The sequence below is a fragment of the Cornus florida genome, unplaced genomic scaffold (genome assembly GCF_030987335.1).
Source record: "Cornus florida cultivar Cherokee Brave unplaced genomic scaffold, ASM3098733v1 CherokeeBrave_3.0.0_Hap2_Chr11, whole genome shotgun sequence".
NCBI lineage: Eukaryota > Viridiplantae > Streptophyta > Magnoliopsida > Cornales > Cornaceae > Cornus > Cornus florida.
Window position 1 is genome coordinate 39252191 of NW_026775581.1, and position 20061 is coordinate 39272251.

General features: G+C 37.1%; 1 long non-coding RNA gene across 1 annotated transcript; it reads left to right on the forward strand.

The window, feature by feature from the left end:
- The first annotated feature begins 258 nt into the window (after window positions 1-258).
- LOC132285423 (uncharacterized) lies at window positions 259-18151 on the forward strand. Its single transcript, XR_009472536.1, has 3 exons — window positions 259-366; window positions 735-1060; window positions 17875-18151. It is a non-coding gene; the product is annotated as an uncharacterized LOC132285423 (long non-coding RNA).
- The last annotated feature ends 1910 nt before the right edge of the window (window positions 18152-20061 follow it).

Here is a 20061-nt window from a genome sequence, read left to right on the forward strand (position 1 = left end):
TTTATGTACTAATATGCACATTTTCAAAAGTAAAAACTAATTTTGCATAAACTCTATATATGGGTTTTTTTTTTTTTTTTTGCACTTAACCCTAGATCTTAAGAAGTACTTATTTATAAATTGAATTTTGTTAAAATATCGTGTAGGTATCGTACCCGACCGTTAAATATAGTGGTAAGACCCACTTAATGAATTATTCGACCCTGATGGAGATTGAATGAATCATGAAATCTGAACGCTCCAAAACATCTATAAAAAATAATAATAATAATAATAAAAAAGAGTGACCGAATCAAAATCGCAATAAACCCTCTTTGTTTGGTTGCTGAGAGAAACGGAAGAAAACAGACAATCTGCTAACGAACTGTAAGTTCCTCTCTTTCTCCTTCCATCTTTTCCTCTACCTTTTTTCCCTTTAATTGCGTAACAAACCCTATTTGTTTGGTTGCTGGGAGAACAGAAGAAAACAGACGTAAGCAAAATTTGTTCTATCATATGTTCTGTTAATTTTGTTTCTAAAATAAAAGAATGAATTTTAACTCATCTAAATAGTTGTTTTAATTTGGATAAGTTGCATTGAATTGAATGTAGTGTTTTCTTCATATCTCAAAAAAAATTTAAAATTTTAATATGTAAGGACTTCGATTTCGTTTTATTTTCTCACTGTTTTCCAGCAACCAAACGGGTGAGAGGAAATTAAATACAATGACTTTGAAATTTGGGTGTTTTTGAAGGGAATTGAAATGGGTTCACGAGGAGCCAGTGTATTGCTGTCGAGGGCACACAGAATCAAGTCAAAGCTTCAATCTGCACTGGAAGCCAGCGTTTTAGAAGTGGAAGATGTTTCCTATAAGCATGCAAGCCATCCTGCTGTTAAAGACAATGCGAATGAGACTCATTTCAATGTCAAGATTGTGTCCGAGAAGTTCAATGGGCAAAACCTCGTGAAGCGCCATAGAATGGTCTATGATCTGTTGGCAGATGAGCTTCAGTCTGGTTTGCATGCTCTCTCTATTGTGGCAAAGACTCCCAAAGAAACTGGCGGTAATTGATAACCTATGTGAGTAGTCAAAACTGGAGTATATGATACAGTGATTTGTATGCTTTGACAATATTGCATATTGTGTAATAATAACCTAATGCAATAAGTATAATTTTGGTTTTTGCATATTGTGTAATATTGCATGGTTAAGGGTGTCTACACATATAAATATCAACAACTTTTTCTCCCAGGTGATGTGGAACGTCACAATCACCCCCTCTTGGGACCCAGCGTCTTTGCTGGACTCCTATCCCTCATGGGCTTGTGCACGCCCCCTATTTCTGACTGGGGATTGGCTCTGACATCACGACCCACCCCGCCCTTTGTAGATATGTGTGAACATCCCTTAACCATGTAGATGCATTTTGGGCAAAACCGTGAGCTCCGAGGGGAGAGTGTACACGGTGCGGGGGCGGGTCGTGACAGTAATGATGCCTCATCATGAGCTATTTTATTGACTGGTTAATGCCTTGATGTACAGTTCCTCAATTGAATTAAAATAAGTATCCATTCTGTCCAATCAAGAAATTACCTAATCACAAGTTAATGCGATTCTATTGTAGTTGTAATGGTTCAGGTGTATTGTTTAACTATACAATGTGTTACATGTTGGATGTTTTTGCATTGATCCTGTTTACTTGTTTTTAAATCTCCATTTTTTGTCACTCTTGCTCCATTGAAGCCATGGTAGGAAATTGGGCACAATGTAACTTTTTGGCTTTGATAGATATTGGTCTCATTGGCAAGTTTAAAGTTGGGGATAAGAAAAATAATAGATATAGTAGATTCCTTTTAGCGAAGCATAGCATTACCTTTCATATGTTTCGAGAAATGGCTAAGGGTGCTGCCTTGGTGGTTGAATGCGATACAAAAACACAATTAAACAAGTTTGTTCAAGACAATGGGCTTAGAATAGGGAACCATTTAATAGGTAAAGAGATGAAGTGGATGTAACTTTGACTTTACATGTGTCTCACTGAACAGTGCTTCACGTGACACTTTCCGGAAGGTTAAAGAGGACATGATCAATCTGTTTTGATGACCATAATCCTGCTACATCTCCGCTTGCAAATGATGAGACATGTTGGCTTGTACAAGACTACAACTATGTTCATCTGTAAAAATTTTAAGGTGCTGTAAATTATGACCTTGAGCCATGGGCTGTACATTTTCAACCCATTCCATGCACATTCCTTTTCCTTTCTTCCGTAAGAGGGCTTTGGATTTTTAACATCTCCTCATTTTAATAAATGAATATAATAAAATATCTATGACTAAACTAAACAGGTTACATTTCCCTTTTTTTCCCCTTTTGTTTTTTGTGGCATGTATAAACATAAAATGTGGATGTTGGGAACTGCGGCAGCGAGCTTTGTGGAGGCTATAGTAGGTGATTGCTGATTGTGCTGTTCAGAAACTATCTGAAGGGATTACAGTATGCGTGGGCAGAGACCTCCACTTCCAGCTGTCCAATGAAGAGGCTGTAGCTTTATTTAAAGAGCTTCGACTAAGTGTCGCTCTGAAAGGTCTTAATTGCTTGCCTCACACAGAGAATGATAGGACTGACTTTGTTTCAGATTCTGATTCTTTTTACGAAAATGATAAGGAGCTGGAAGAGGAAGTGCTTGATGATCTGGGTTCTATTCAACAGGTATGCTCCAATGAGCTTACACCTTGGGTGGAGAAGAATTCTGAAATCTTACAGGAGACACCACTAGCTATGGTGCGACCCGACGAACAGGGTGTTGATATGGGGAAAGATTGGGTAGTTGACAATATTAGAGTCACTAGTAAGCTACTGGGAGTCTCTTCACAAGGTAATGATGTCCAGACATTATCTATCCTTCATACAATTGTGGAAGGGAGAGAAGTTGCAGTGACTAATGAAGTTATTAACACGAAGCCTTTATCATCTTGGAAAGGAGTATAGGAGATAAAGAATCTCATTTCTGAAGTCAACTATGAAGGCAAAGGAGGAGTGGTGAAGGAAAGGGGAAAAACCAGGAGCAGGAGTCTCAAGAAGGGTGGAGGGGAGATTATTTTATCTGGTTTTCAATGAAGCTACGAATCATTTCATGGAATGTTCGTGGTCTTAATGATCCGAACAAGAGAAGGGTGGTGAAGGTAGCTTTAAGGAAGTGGGGTGCCCAGCTGGTTTGCTTACAAGAAACCAAGTTGGCATCCATTACTGACAGGGAGGTTAAGAGTTTGTGGGGAGGAAGGTTTGTGGAATGGGAGGCTTTGAATGCTATAGGATCTTCGGGTGGGATATTAGTTATGTGGGATAGTAGATGGTTAACTCGAACGGATGTATGGATGGGAAGATTCTCTTTATCTTGCATGTTTAAGATGGAAGAGGACAACTTCAAGTGGGTTTTTACCGGAGTCTATGGACCGGTTGTTGATGATGTTCGACCTATCTTTTGGGAGGAGCTTCGCCATGTCCAAGGACTATGGTCTTTCCCTTGGTGCCTGGGAGGGGATTTCAATGCTGTTAGATCCTCGTCAGAGAGGTCTACAGGGGGAAGAAAATCTCTAGAAATGGATCAATTTTCTGATTTTATTGATGAGCATCTTCTTGTTGATTTACCAATGGAAGGAGCAGCTTATACTTGGTCCAATGGTAGGGATCCAGTAACTCTATCAAGGTTAGACAGATTTTTAATTCTGGGGATTGGGAAGAGAAGTTCCCGGATGTTGTTCAAGCGGTGTTAGAAAGGGTCACTTCCGACTATGTGCCTTTGGTTTTGGATTGCGGAGGTTTATGCTCTCAAAGATCCCCGTTTAGATTCGAGAATATGTGGTTGCGTGCGGATGATTTCCAAGGAAAAGTTAGTTCTTGGTGGGAAGGAGTCACTTCTTGAGGCTCGCCCAGTTTCACAATTGCAAAGAAGTTAAGGGCTCTCAAATTAGCTCTTAAGCAGTGGAACAAGGATGTCTTCGGGAATTTGGAATGGAGGAAGAATAGAGTACTTGCTGAATTTTCAGAGATTGATCGTCTTGAGGAGGCCGGAAGGGATATGGAATCTTTTCGTTCCAGGAGAGTCTCTTGTCAGGCGGTATTTGCTGAGATTGCTAGTATGGAGGAGATCTCGTGGCGGCAAAAATCCCGAGCTCTTTGGTTAAAGGAAGGTGATCGGAACACAAAATTCTTCCATCGGTTAGCTAACGCTCATAGGAGGAGTAATCATATTGGAAGAATTCGGTTGGATGGTGAGGAGTTGTGGAGAGAGGAAGAGGTGCGTAACGGTATTGCTTCCTTTTATCAGAAGCTTTACACAGAGCTTTTAGATTGGAGGCCCAAACTTGATGGTCTCCATTTTGAGGCTATTTCTGAGCTTGATAGAGATAGGATTGAGAATCCTTTCACTGAAGAAGAAGTTCTTAAAGCTCTCTCAAGCTGTAATAGGGACAAAGCTCCGGGACCTGATGGCTTCACTATGCGATTTCTGATGGATAGTTGGGCGGTTGTAAGAAATAAGGTAATGGGTACTTTTCAGGAGTTTCATTCTTTTGGCGTCTTTGAGAAATCGCTTAATGCTTCATTCATTGCCCTTATTCCAAAAAAAGGAGGTGCTTCAGATATAAAGGATTTTCGTCCTATTAGTTTGGTGGGCTGCATTTACAAACTCATTGCTAAGGTGCTCGCTTTAAGGATGAAGGAAGATATGGATGGAATTATTTCGGATTCCCAGAACGCTTTCGTTGGCGGACGACAAATTCTTGATTCAGTTCTTATTGCTGGCGAATGTGTGGATTCCAGATTGCGGAGTGGTTTTCCTGGAGTTCTATGCAAACTTGACATTGAGAAAGCATATGATCATGTGAATTGGAATTTCCTACTCTATTTGTTACAAAGAATGGGGTTTGGAAGTAAATGGAGGAAATGGATTGAGACCTGTCTTTCGTCTGTCAAGTTTTCAGTTCTTGTGAATGGCTCTCCCGCCGGTTTCTTTGGTTGCTCTAGAGGTATAAGACAAGGTGATCCTTTGTCATCTCTCCTTTTTCTTCTTGTTATGGAGGGGTTAAGTAGACTGATGCATAGGGCAAAGGACCTTGGTTTTGTTAAGGGTTTCAGAGTGGGTAGAGATTTAGACCATCAGATGGAGATTTCCCATTTACTCTTTGCAGATGACACCCTGGTTTTCTGTGATGCTGATGTGTCTCAACTTCAACACTTGAGGTGTGTTTTGACTTGTTTTCAGGCAGTTTCCGGGCTAAAGGTCAATGTGACAAAGAGTGCGCTTGTCCCAGTAGGGAATGTTCCGGATATTTCCTCTTTAGATGCAGTCCTTGGATGCAGAGTGAGCTCATTCCCTATTCCTTATTTGGGTTTGCCCCTAGGGGTTTCTTCTAGCTTAGTAGGGAGTTGGGATTCTGTTATTGACAGGTACGCGAAGAGATTAGCAGGTTGGAAGAAGCAATACTTGTCAAAAGGGGGTAAAGTTACTCTTATAAAGAGCACCTTGTCGAGCCTTCCCACTTATTTTCTCTCTATGTTCCAAATCCCTTGTTCCATTGCAGACATGATTGAAAAAATTCAAAGGGATTTCCTTTGGGGTGGTAAGGGCGATGAGTTCAAGTACCACCTTGTCAAATGGGAGGATGTTTGTAAGCCTGTGAAATAGGGTGGACTTGGTATAAGACGTTTAGTTCCTTTCAATCAAGCTCTCTTGGGTAAGTCTCTTGTCGGTTTGGCGAAGAGGTTGGAGGTTGGTCTACGCGTCCGGTTACCATAGCGGGAGGAGTAGGGATGTGGAAGGCTATTTGGAAAGGATGGGATGTTTTTTTCACTTTCTCGTACTTTCCAAGATTATATAGTATTGCCGTTAATAAACACGCCTACATAGTCGACTGCTATCGACTTGATAGCAGCGGGATTATATGGGATGTGCATTTTCGGCGCTCTTTTCAGGATTGGGAGATGGACGAGGTATGTGTTTTTTTGAATCTTCTGTATCGACAAGAGGGCGTTGGCAGAGGTAATGATGTTTTAAGTTGGGTTCCCTCTTTTCATGGTTGTTTCGAAGTTAGATCTTTGTTCTTATGTTTGTCAAATTTTGTTAATCGAGACTTCCCGTGGAAAACTATTTGGCGGTCTATGGCTCCAACTAGGGTGGCTTTCTTTGTTTGGACTGCTGTGTGGGGAAAGATTCTAACAATTGATAATTTGAGAAAAAGGGGCAATTGTATAGTTAATCGCTGTTGTCTATGCAAGGATGGCGAGGAGTCCGTTAACCACCTCCTTTTGCATTGCCCTGTGGCGATTGACTGTTGGAATCTTATTGTTGGGTTGTTTGGCATGTGTTGGGTTATGCCACGATTTACTAAGGAATTGATTTATATTTGGAGAGGTTGTCGAGTGAGAAGAGACGTTCGCGAGTTCTGGAGAATTGTACCACATTGCGTATGTTGGTGCATTTGGAAGGAGAGAAATAGCAGAATGTTTGAAGGAAAAGAGTCGCCTACGGAAACGGTCAAACTTTACATTCTTCGTTCTCTCTTCAATTATGTGAAGAGGAGCTTTTGTTCTTCTTCATATGATTTAATTACTTTTCTGGATTCTTTGGGGCCTTAGCTCCGGTTCCACTTTTGTAATTGGGACGCGTTCTCCTTTTGAACGCCTTTTTTAATATTATTTTTACTTATAAAAAAAAAAAAAATACTTAAAAATGTCAATCAATCATAAAATGTAAAATCCATGTTAGGCAAATCATAGATAAACTCTAATGCAACCCTAATTACTAATTTTTCTAAATAAAATGTTGTAAAAAATATAAATATAAATAATAGAAATAACTCCTAAATAATATTATTACTCATATATGTAAAATATTCTAAAACCCTAAAATCTATCTGTCTTGCCCTTCAACAATAGGCGCGCATCATATTGTGTTCATGCATGCATGCCATGTCTTGATCTCTATCACTTATTCTCTTAATTTTCTTCATCATGGAACCAGCATAAAGTGTGCACCCAACGGCAATCGAAATCTAACTGAGCCCAATAAAAGTCCATAGTCTACGTTTTTCTCACTAAGATCTACCTTGTTATCAATAGATTTGTGCACGGAAGTTCTTAAGATTTATTCACAATAGCCATACAGAAACTTTTTCCCTAATATTTTATGAATCCCAAACGTGACTGGATTCTCCATTGAACATCCAACTGGTTTTAGGGTCATTTGTGATGGTAATGAACTAATCAAATCAAATGAAAAGTTTTTTAGATCAATAGAATACTAGCAATGCTTTCTAATTGGATGTGATTGGGTAAAGATGTAAGATGCCCATTAACATCCAAGGAAAAGAGTGGCAGATTTTTAAAGATGAATATGTAAGTGAATGCATTTGTAAACATTTAGAGGTGGCATAAATTGAAAATGATGGAGATAATTAATAAAAATTATTTTTATTGAGATCAAGACAATCGAGGGTGTTAAAGACCAATATATTTTACTTTCCAAGTCCTAGTCTAAAATATATTCTCATCAAAAATATTGTTTCAACTTCTTTTTTGCACTGTATATGCATATATAAATATAAATAGGAGGATCAGTTCACACCTAGTATAAAAAGTAGTAATCTTATTCATGCCCACAACTTTTGTAGGATTCATCTTTTTTTGCATCCAACAGCTGGATTAAACGTCCTTATGTTTATCAAGGATAAAAAAAGTCAGATTAATTGGAGACTTACTGTTGCATCCAATAATAGACTTCTTTTAGAAAATATTTATTAAGAGAAAAATGAGTTCATTGATCAGTCTTTTATTTCGATCAGCTTGATATTTAGCATGCATGGGAAACACATTAAAGTTATATAATGCTGTGGTTGGATGGCAAAAGATTAATTTTCATAAAATTATTGCGAGGTATAAGAATTACTATTCATTTGTAAATTAATATATATAGGATAGTGCTATCCTACTTCAGGTTTGAAGTAGGAACTCATTTATTATTGGACTTCAAATGTCCATGCCATTTCATTGTATTAGAGAATTCTGGAGAGGGCATGAAAATGGAAAACTGAAAGGAGTTATATTTTTCAAAATTGTTCTTCTACCCTTTTGGTCTTTTGCTTTTGTAACTGCTCCTGCCTCTCTCTCTCTCTCTCTCTGTGGCTAGGACTTTACTTCTCTCCTCGCCTCTTCTTGGGGACCCTCCCACTATATCATAATTCTCCTCCTCCGCCTCATCATTGCCATCATCATCCAATCAATAAAATAAAATAAAGAGTAGGGTTTCCTTGAGGTGAACCGCATGGCACTTGTCATGAGCTCTATTTCAACTTAGCATATTTGGAGTACGAAAAATCATGCAAGCAAAGATCACATCATCACCTTGCTCATATTAAATGGTTCTGCCATAAATAAATCATGTCAAAATACCTTAAAATGAATTCCTATGAGCCACTTAAAAACGAAGCTTCAATATGGTCAAATTTGGCTTTTTTTTCAAATAATAATAAATAAAAAAAAACGATATAAAGTTTTACTGTAGCATGTGGTTTATCCTAAATGAATTTTGATATGAAAATTTGACTTTATAATCTTTACATTGTTATCCTTCAATGGTCAAGTCCGTGTCTCAAAATTAAAGTTCATATGGTAATGAGCCCATGCATATTCTAATGAGGGGCTTTTCATTATAGCTTAACTAATACAAAACCCTTGCTGGCTAATGGATCACGGTTTGCAAACCACAGCATTGGTGGTGAAGATAGACATTTCAATTTGGTAACTAAGGTGAAGATGACATGCTGATAGAGAATCTTGGTGCTGATTTGAGCAGGGAGGGTTTGTAACAAAACAGAGTTAAAGAATAGACTAGGATTGTGATCGAAGTCGTGGATTTGGTGAAATAGCTGGTTGGGCTGGGTCAAAGGTTAGTCGAAGTGTACATCTAAATCCAATAGTGTTGAAAGGGGGTGATAAGGAGAATATTAACCCAGATGAAATCAGCACTCTAGTAGGCTCATCAAAACTTTACACGTCTAACTTGTCATTAATTAGGATTGCTATGGATAGACATGCCTTGGTGCTTAACTCGACTTGATGATGGGAGAACGTCCTGGGATGTGCATTTTTTGAGGCATTTTCAGGATTGGAAGATTGAGGATGTCATTGGTTTGTTGGAGCTTTTGTACTGCTAGGAGATTGTGGGTGCTGTCTCTAATTCCTGGGTGTGGACTCCCACTTCCCATGGTCTCTTTGACAGTGTTGTTAAAGGCACGCCTAGGCTCGAGGCTCAGGTTTAGCACCTGTTGTCATCCTAGGCTCACTGATGTTTACTAGGCGCGCTTCACTGATATTTGTTTAAAAAAATACGAATATTCTATTTCTTAAGCCAAAAAGGGTGCTTTTGGCAACTTAATAAACAAAAAAGAAAGCTCAATTATACGATAGAAGGAACTTTTGTTCAAAAGAATAAAAAAAAAAAGAAAGTCCAAGAGTTAAAGTTTTAACCGAACAACGAAAGAATGAGATTGTGAGATGAAGATGAAACTGTTGTTGCAGAGATGAACGACGAAGCCACGTCAATTCTTTCTTTCTTTCTTTCTTCTCTCTTCTCCTCTAGATCTCTCCTCTCTTCTTATCTTTGTTTACATCTCTCTCTTCGTCTAGTTCTATTCTCTCTCTGTCCTTTTTTTTTTGGCTCTGTTTTTTCTTTTCTTTTTTTCTTGTTAACAATTTTTTTTTTTTGTTAAGATATTTATTTCTTTTTGTGCTTTGTTTTGCCATTCAAAAAAACACATTTTGCTTTGCCTTTCAAGAAAACAAATTTGTGCTATGTTTTATGGTTGTTGGATGCTTGTATAGTTGATAGATTTACTTTTTTATATTTGATATTAATTTTTAGAATATTGATATGATTTATGAGAGATGAATGTTATTGTGGTAGTTTAAATTTTCAATTGTGCACCTCACTTCACTCAGGCGCGCGCCTTGCGCCTAGGCTCCGAAGGACCTCTAGCGCCTTGGGCCTTTAAAAACACTGCTCTTTGATGTTCAGTATATATATAGGTGTCTTATGGATGCCCCAGGGGATTCATTCCCGTGTAAAGGTATTTGGCGATCTAAGGCCCCCCTCAAGGTGGCTTTCTTTGCATGGACATCTGTGTTGGGGAAGATCTTGACCCAAGATAACCAAAGGAGGAGGAGACAGATTGTGGTCAATCGCTGTTGCATGTGTAAGATAGATGAGGAAACGGTTAATCACCTTCTTTTGCATTGCTCTGTGGCTCTGGATTGTTGGGTTTTGTTGTTGTGTTTGTTTGGGGTTTAGTGGGTTATGCCTGGGTCTTCAAGAGGCTTGATTGAGGCTTGGAGAGATTGTATAGTGGGTGCCAAAGTCCGTGATTTCTGGAGGGTTGCACCCTTGTGCATTTGGTGGTGTTTATGGCTTGAAAGAAATAGGAGATGCTTTGCGGCAAGGATTGAGACTCCTATCGGTGCGTTGAAGTTCTCCATTATTAGCATTCTTTTTTGTTAGGTTTTTGGGAGAAATTGTAAATCCATGGAGGAGATAGTTGATTTTTTGGACTATGTGAGAGTTTAGAGGCCCTATTTGGCCTTATGTAGCTTGTGAGGGTTGTTTTCCCTTTTGAACGCCTTTTTTATATCAATCTTACTTATAAAAAAAAAAAGGATGCTAATGGAGTTTGGAGGGTCCTTGAGGAATGAACATGACACGCAGATGAATTGTACTAATGAGATATTAAATGATGAGGAGGAGAAATCTCCGCGGAATGAGGTGGGTAGTTCCCCTTCATTTCTATTTAATTGGACGGATTAAATGAGAAAGTAAAAGTTCAAGATTTGACAGCTCAGCGGGGACTTCCAACCCCAAAAGCCTATGGGCTCTCCCTTTGAAGAAATCTTGCAAAGGACTGAGGGATAGAGCTTTGATCAAGGAGGAAAATTTGATTTACTATACCCTCTCCGAGATCCATATCCCTAGAAGGGGACCTAATCAGGCAGGCCACATCTTATTGCGTAGAACTTTAAATTAAAAATAGGTAATTTCACTTCGAATCATGGAGGTGCTGGGACAAAGGAGTTCTTTAAGACAACTAAAGATCTCCTCAAGATTTGGGATCTACCGATTTTAGCGATTATGGAATCGAGGATTGGTCTTTAACAATCTCAATGTTTGATAAGGTTGATGTTGCTCAGGGTTTTTCAGTGGGTTTTGGATTATATCACTGCATGAGCCAGTATGATTAGAAATTATGGTGTCATTGTCCCAGTACATCTATCCGTTGAAAATCAGTAATGTCACAGGCAATGGTCATTAACAAGTAGTATATGCTACCCTAAATCCTAACATAAGGGAGAAATTCTTTGAGATTTGCCCGGCTGCAGCAGAATTTGCTCGCTGTGGACTCCAGAGCACATGGTCTGGAGTGGGTGATGGCAGAGGGTTTTAACCACATGGTCTTTCAGATGGAAAAATGGTTTGAGTTCAGAGTAAACTAGCAAAGGTGCACCATATTTATGGAATGGATTAGTGATTGCAAGCTGATTGATCCGGGCTTCATCGCCCAGCATACACATGGTCTAATGTGGAAATATGGTTTGGCTAGTCATTGAGAATTTGAGATTGGATAAGATATCTTCTAAGTCAGCTTGGCAGCAATTGTTTCCTCAGACCATGGTGAAGCACTTCACATGTACTCAGTCAGACCACCATCCAGTACTGTTGGATGTTGTACCCTTCCTGCTGTTGTAGCTAGACCTTTTTAGGTTTGAGGTTGTTTGGTTGATAATTTTTGGAATTACTATATAGGAGTTGGAAGAATGAGGAGCCTACTTTTTCTTTGTAGGGCTCCAAAATTTTGAAGCTGCTAGGTATTGAAACAGACTACTTTTTGTAATATATTAAAGAGACTGCTATTTAGAGTTGAAGGGTGCAAAGTTGAGTAGTGGTAATCCAATAAGTTAGAAGGTAAGCTAGTCTGCATGTTCAAGATCTTATTTCAAAAATAAATTCACTGGTATCGTGAAATCTACAGTAAAGTGGATGTAGTTTGCTGAAAGAAATACCAGGTATTTTCATACTACAACTATGATGCGATGACATAAAAGTAAGATTTTGGTCTTGAAACAAATAAGGGGTGTGTGGAATGCCAATCAGGAGAACCTGAAGGAGTTAGGGGTTTCTTACATTCGAGAACTCTGTTCGGCAGCTATAATCACAAAGCAGGATATGCTATTAGTGGTGCACTTTCCTTGTCTAACTGAAGAACTCAAGTCTTTGGCTCCATCTGTAACAGAATTGAATTAAGGAGGTGCTTTTATCTATGGCTCTGTATAATTATGGCTCCGTATAAGGTGCCTGGTCCAGACGGACTACGGACAGTGTCTTATAAAATTGGTGGTATAAGGTGAGTGATTCAATGGTTACAAGGATGCTTCTGTAACTGGAACATTAGCTTAAGGACTCAACTAAACATACATTACACTGGTGCTGAAGGTGCTAAATATGGAAACAATTGGTCAATTTCGCCCTATAAGTCTTAGTAAATTTGCCCAGAGAATCATCTAAAAAATTTGTAGTTAGGTGGCTTCCTCCTCCTCTTCTTCTAAGTTGGCCTCTCCTACACAAAGCAGCTTCATTCCTAGTCAGCAAGTGAGTGAATATATTTATTGCTAAGGTACCTGTTCATACAATGAGTGATGGGAGTTGGGTATCATCAGAGCTGTACATAATGTTTTGTTTTATGGAAGTGGATTTGATGCTCTTTTCTCATGCTATGTTCATACCTTGAGAAGTTATCGTAACTAATTTATAAAGCTATGTTACATGAGTCGTCAGGGCCAGTAAGGATTGGAACTTGATAAGGCATGCCCTCCAATCTATCATCTCTTCTTTGTTTGGCATTTGATGCTATTTTCACATGCTCTGAATGAGCAAATAAATGTGATTTATATTCTGTAAGGGTCCAGAATAGAGTGTGAATATGGCCACAAAAATCCTCGAGCAGCTTTTTGGGGAAATTCTCAATAAGAAGAGATTTCTATGGGATAGTACAGACTGCCAATAGAAGATACCTCTTGTGGGGTGGAATTAGCTCTGCAAGTCGATGAGTGAATGGGGTTAAGGAAATCATCAAGGTGTTAATATTTCTATAATCGCAAAGTAGGTGGTGTATGCTACATTAGAAGGATGCAGTGTGAAGTAAGGAATCACACTCGTATTGTATCTATATCAGATTCCAGCTACGTGTTCAATATTTACTGAACAAATAAATAATTTGGAAATTATATATATATATATTGTTTCGAACACGTATTTGATACTTTTCAAAAACTCTAGAATACGGTTTACACAACTTGAAATGACAGTATAGCATTTCTAGTGTGTAATCGTAGTATATTTCTCAGGACAAGCTTAATAAGGGTTTCAAAAACTTTCTAGAAGAATTAAGAATATGTCATATTTAATTTAATTGAATGTCAATGTCCATGCAAAATTACTAGTATTTTGATACAATTTTTAATAATATAAGATAGAAATAGAGACCATTTGTTATACTGTTGAAAAATACTTATTTGTTATAAGTTTTTATGGGAGAATTTTAGTCATGTAAACTCATAATATATGCTTATAATATGACGCTTCTTTTATTCTTTAATTAAATCATATACACATATATTTTTGTTTTTATACATATGTATGATCATTATAATCATTTCTTTGGTCTCATTTGAATGGGTTTGGCCACATGAATCCTCTTTTTTATTCTTTTCTATTGTAAGCTATATATATTAAGGTCATTTCTAATAACTTAATCCCAAGTTAATTTCGGATTGCCTGTTTGCCTCGTACCATCTATTTTAATTTGTGTTTCTTTCTTTACTGGTGCATTCTTTTGGCCTTGTTATATATGACCATACTATCTAAATGTACTTTCTCTTATTTTTTCACTAATATGTGCCATACCTAATCTTTCTTTAACATGTTGATTACTAATCTTTTTTTTTTTTTTTTCCCTGCATGGGATTGATTTTATTGATACAAATAAACATAAAGTACAATAGGAGAGAGTGATCAACAACTGACCACTAATAAAACATCAAAGTAAAAAAAAAATAATAATAATAAAAAATAAAAAAAACCAACTTAGGGCATACCCCAAGACTGAACCAACGTATAAAAACACAGCAAAAAAAATGGTCTGCTCTAAACTTAGGTAAGCAAAAGGAAAGCCCCCTAAGAATCCCTTTATCCACATGCACAATCCAACAGGATGCCTAGATCAGAGAGGGACAATCCCACTGCTGCTAGGCTTTCAAAGCATGCTTCCATGGCCAGTTGATGAGAAGAATGAAAATTGCCCCCATGAACCCTTCTGTTTCTTTCATTCCAGATACACCACACAATAGATGTGAAAAGACACCTCATTAATCTGCACTTCATGGATTGACCACTAGTATTGTTAATAAACCAAGATAAAACCTCAGAGAAGTGCTGCATCTCTAAAACTGCTTCCCACTGACATAGTTGAGATATCCACTGCCAAATCTGTCTAGTATAGAACAAATGATCTCTGTAATCGGCATTCTTGAAGCACAAATGACATATAGCTGGTCCAATGTAACCTCTCTTCCTGAGATTGAAAGGGAAATGCGTTGTGGAGAATCAAGGCAGTTTGGATGGACACTCTAGGTCTACCAGAGTTCCAAAATAATCTGTGCCATGACACCTTGTTACCCTTTTGTCTGCACTCACGCCACATTGATTTAAAGAACATCTGACCATGCTTTCAGTTAATTGAATCTTCAGTCCCTCTGTCAGGTAAGGAATTGAAAAACTGTCCAACCTCAGCAGGCCAGCAGTCAGGTATATTCCATCCAGTAGTAGTCTTCAGAAAGCAAGCTTATCAGAATAGGTAAATCCTGCTGGCAATAACCTTCTAAGGCCAAATTTCTGCTGAAGAGACTGTCCATTGAACCAGCGATCTTAAAATAAGTTAAAGTACTGTTCACTCCCAATAGAGAAATTAAAATGCTGAATCATAAATTCTCTGTTGGCCAAAATAGACTTCCATATCACTGAATCATTGGCCCTAGCATTCATAGATCCCAAACCACCCTCTGATCTAGGCAAGGTTATTTTATCCCAGGCAAGGAGAGAGATTTTCTTTTTATCATGATTGCCACTCCAGAGAAAATTACTTACTCTCCTCTCGACTTCCTCTTGAACCCCTACAGGTACAGAGAATACTGCAGCCCAAAAGTAATAATAGGAAGATATAACTGATCTGATGAGTTCCACCCTACCTGCCATAAAAAGATTAAATGAATTACTAATCTTATCTATTTGAGTTAATCGTATCATCCATTTCAACATTCCCATATCAGCAATGGTTTGCAATGTCATTGCTTCTTTTTCAGTGCATGATATTTTATGTCATATAAAATACATTGTCGAATAATCCTCCAATAGAATTTTTTTCGATATTCCCTTATCATATATAAGATACCAAAAGCTTGTCTCTACTTTGCCCAACATTACATCGTCACGTTATCATCCTAAATATCAATAACGGTTATTTTGAATAACTCTCTAACATTGAATTGTTATCATTACATTTCACAAACTATGTTGTTGTTGAATACTTGGATTACATTCTATATATTCTGTTTTAGTTATACTAAATTTCAAACTCTGACTCAAATGTATTTCTGTGGGTTTTCACTTTTATTGCTAGAGTATTATTAGAATTGTGAGAACAGCCTTAGTGCAATGGTAAAGTTGCACCATTGTGACTTGGAGGTCATGGGTTTGAAATGAAAAATAGTCTCTACGCATGCGGAGATAAGGCTGCATTTATTTGACCCTATCCAAATGCTGAAATGATGAGAGCCTTCTGCATTGAGCTAGTCCTTTTTTTAGCTTTACTAAAAGTGTCTAACAAAACTATGTATCAGCAACCAACATGCTCCATTAAATGCTTCTTGTATATCTTTCGTTATTTAATCTTAAACTATTGCAAATAGATAGGTTCAATGATGATCCTTGGTCCAAACCTACTTTTATGTCAAAATCATTAGTTTCTTTGCGTATAGTTTGAACACTAGTTCTCGTGTTTTTGTACATATCTCATATGATTTTAATGAATTTCAAATAATCTAATTTATGATTTCTCTACAATAATGATCTTATGGTTATTTCAAGTTTCCTCAATAATCAGATTGTACGTATAGAATTGAATAAGTAACAGTTTATAGGAAATCAAATAAGACGAGAGAGGAATCACTCACAGGATGGTCAGTTTTCCATCAAGGCTGCTCAAAGAAATCTGCAGGGCAAGTCAGGCGCAGAAGGATATCCATTTACACAATGGAAACTGGTGTCCCCAGAAACTTAAGGCTCCGACTATGCAGGACAAATTATCAACCAAAAAGAGAGGCAGTCCGCAACTTAAGTAATAACAGTGGCTATGCGTTAAAACACTCTACATGTGCTAACAGACAGTTGCAAGGCTTGAGCGTATGGAGTTTATTTAATCCAAAGGATTTGGTGCCTAATTCAAAAGTTGAATACTGATTGAGAAACAAAGAGATATTTAAGGTAGCTAATTATAGTTGTCCATGCAGTTTGGCCGCTTTTGACCTGGAGAAATAAGAGTTTGTTTGTACCAAGCATTAACCCACCTTTTTATCCAGGAAAAAAGAAAAGAATAGAAAAAAGACTATTCTGAATATGGTTGGGAGATCAGTGATGCTTTTGAGTTGTGCATTGGAAGCCAATTAGAATTGAATCTTCCATTAAGCGGATATTCCCAGCAGGATAAATAGAACTGAATACTGATGGCAGCTCAAAGAAGAAATCCTGAGCCAGCAGGAGGGTGGGACTAGCTAGCAATAGTTTGGGAATCTTTGAAGTTGGATTTTACAGTCAATATTGGAGTTGGAACTGTGACAGCAGATGAATTGTGGGCGTGTATCATGGGCTGAAACTAGCACGGGATGCTGGTTTTAAGAAAATAGTTGAGACTGAATCCCTTGTAATGGTTAGGTTGCTTAACAGGAATAGTGTGCAACGTGATCCCTTGGCACTCCTTATTCATCAATTACAGGGTTTTTTTTCAGCGGTCTTTAAGACTTGACTCACATCCACACCTATAGAGAAGGAAATATTTCCGCCCAGAAGTTAGCTACTATTAGCTATAATAACATGTCAGGCCTAAACATTTAGCAGAGTCCACCTCTAGAAGTGGGACTTCATTCCCCTGCATATGTTTAGTCACTTAGTTGTAGGATTTAGCCCTCTTCCCTTGGGGAAGGGAAAAAAAAGAGTCCGGCATTTACCGAGTCACATTTTGTCACAAATATTGCTGAATTATCCCTGCTACTGCCTACACCATTCTCTTCAACTCTGTAGCCTTTTCTTGTCGCCTATCTGTACATACAATTCAATTATATAATGACTTTGTTTTGAATGATGTGAATATTTCAATAGAACATTTTTTTCTCCCAAATATTGATATTGCCTAATGGAGATTCTGTTCTTTGTCATGCATTGTTTTCTCTACTCAATTTTATTTTTCGATTTTCTTGCAAACATTCCAGCAACTTGAAAACTTATTACAATGTTCTCAATAAGTAAACCAAGTCCCAACTTCTATCGTAACAAAATTTAAAAACATTATGCATTTATGTATATTGACATATTTAAAGAATGCATCTGTATTCACTTTATGATTTGTTAATTGGAGTTGTTTACATGCTTCATTGTGATATAGTTAAACCCCATTTCTTTCTTTATTTATTTTTTGTTATATTTTCTTATTTTAAAGGCAGCAATATTATGTCAATGCAGGTTGTGCCCATATAAAAAGCATAGGAGATGCAGTTGGAGTCCATTTTTCTTCATCGACATGGCAATTCACTAGCGCGGATCCAGTGTAGTTTTCTTTCATCTTCTTTTTTTTTTTCTTTTTTATTTATTGGTAAGAAAAAGCAAATTGATGGATGAAATGGATCCAAAGTTATTAGATCTAAAAGCTCATAATGTTTTAATTATGTAGACCACATCTTTCTGCACCATGTTTTGAATGTTTATGCTAGTTATACTCTTGAGCTTACTGCTCAACAAACTTGCTGTGATGATGATGAGACAAGGACGCTGTAGCTATTATAAGTAATATGATGAAGATACCTGCTGGCACATAAATAAAACGTGTGTTTTTGTTGATGAAATGACACAATGTTATCTACTGGATTATCGAAAAAAGCACGAAGTAGTGACAATCCAGAGTAGCAGAGGATTTGTGTCTAGGTTAATTAAGGGTTCAGGTGGCCGTGAAAGTCTATAATACACCTAGGGTTCCGTACTCCCAGGGTTCTTATCAGTTGGATAATATGGTAGTGGGACCCACTTGATGAATGATCCACAGTTGAGAGGTCCCGGGAGTATCGTAGACTTTCTCGAGTAAATTTCATTTACCTTTTCTAAAGTTTGTCAATATTTCACATAGATTCTATCTTGGTTTCATAATCACACATCTCTTATGATGATGTGATTTATGTAACAAATTTTCCCCAGCCATTTGAGGTTGCGGTTTATGTAACAAATTTTCTCCAACCATTAAGGCACTTGATGGAGACCAACAAAATCGGTTAATGTTAGCAACAAAAAATGGATAAAGCTTCAGGTTTGACCTTGACAACATTTTATGGGCAAAAAGGTATAATAAGAATAACATACTATTGTGACTCGGGAGATGAGTGGGACTATAAAACTTGATGGGTCTATGTGGGATAAGGGGGATTATAAAACTTGATGGGTATATGTGGGATACTGATTAACTTCATGAAAGGTAAATGAAATTTATTATTTATTATTATTTATTTTTAGTGGCGTTAATTAGAGAGAGAGACTGAGCCATAAGTCATAATATTTCATAAAAGAGGGGGAAAAAAATGGCATGGTGTTGATTAAGTGGACTATTATAAATTTACGTTAAAAAAGATTTATATTTAATTTTTTTAAAGAAAAATATATGGTTAATTTCGATTTTACAAATGTAATGTAGTGGAATGCTTTAATCCTTCCCCCCTTTTGGGGAAGTTATGTGTATTATGCTTAGCCATTATTGGTAAGAAAAAGATATAATGTGTGCAATTTCACTATATATCTTCATAGTCGTTATATATCAATTCTTTATTCTATATATGCATATGTTTATAAATAAGGGAAAATTACATATAAATGGAGTCAAAGTTCCATATTTACTTAGAGGCTGAGTCAAAGTTCCATATTTCTCTAAAATGGATTGCTGAGGTGGCACATGGTTTTTTACTGTTTAGAAATTGTGGTGCCTAAAATACCCTTCCGCGAAGGTACTACTTTTTCTTCGAAGGTACTACTTTTTTGAACTGAAGGTACTACTTTTTGGCGTCCAGGTACCATGTTTTTTAAATACTCGCGAAGGTACTACTTTTTCTCCGAAGGTACTACTTTTTTGAACTGAAGGTACTACTTTTTTGAACTGAAGGTACTACTTTTTTGTTAGGGAAGGGTATTTTAGGCACCACAATTTTTTAAACAGTAAAAAACCATGTGCCACCTCAGCAATCCATTTTAGAGAAATATGGAACTTTGACTCATTCTCTAAGTAAATATGGAACTTTGACTCCATTTATATGTAATTTTCCCTATAAATAAAGCAACCTATATGCATCAAGTCTAAGTAGCATTATTTAATTTTGAAATTGGTTAGAGTTTTAGGTTTAAGTAGGATGGTCAACCAACTTAACTTTTATAATAAATTTCAATTTTATAAAGTACAAGGGCATAATAATCATTTCACCTTTTTTACTCCATTGGACCAAAATTGAATTCTTGTAATGAACAAATCACCTAAAGCAATTATTGACCAATATTATTGACCAAAATTGAATTCTTGTAATGTTTCGCTTGTGATTATATATATATATATATATATATATATATATATATATATATATACTGTCAATTTTTTTTTAAGAAAAAAGTTAAACACTT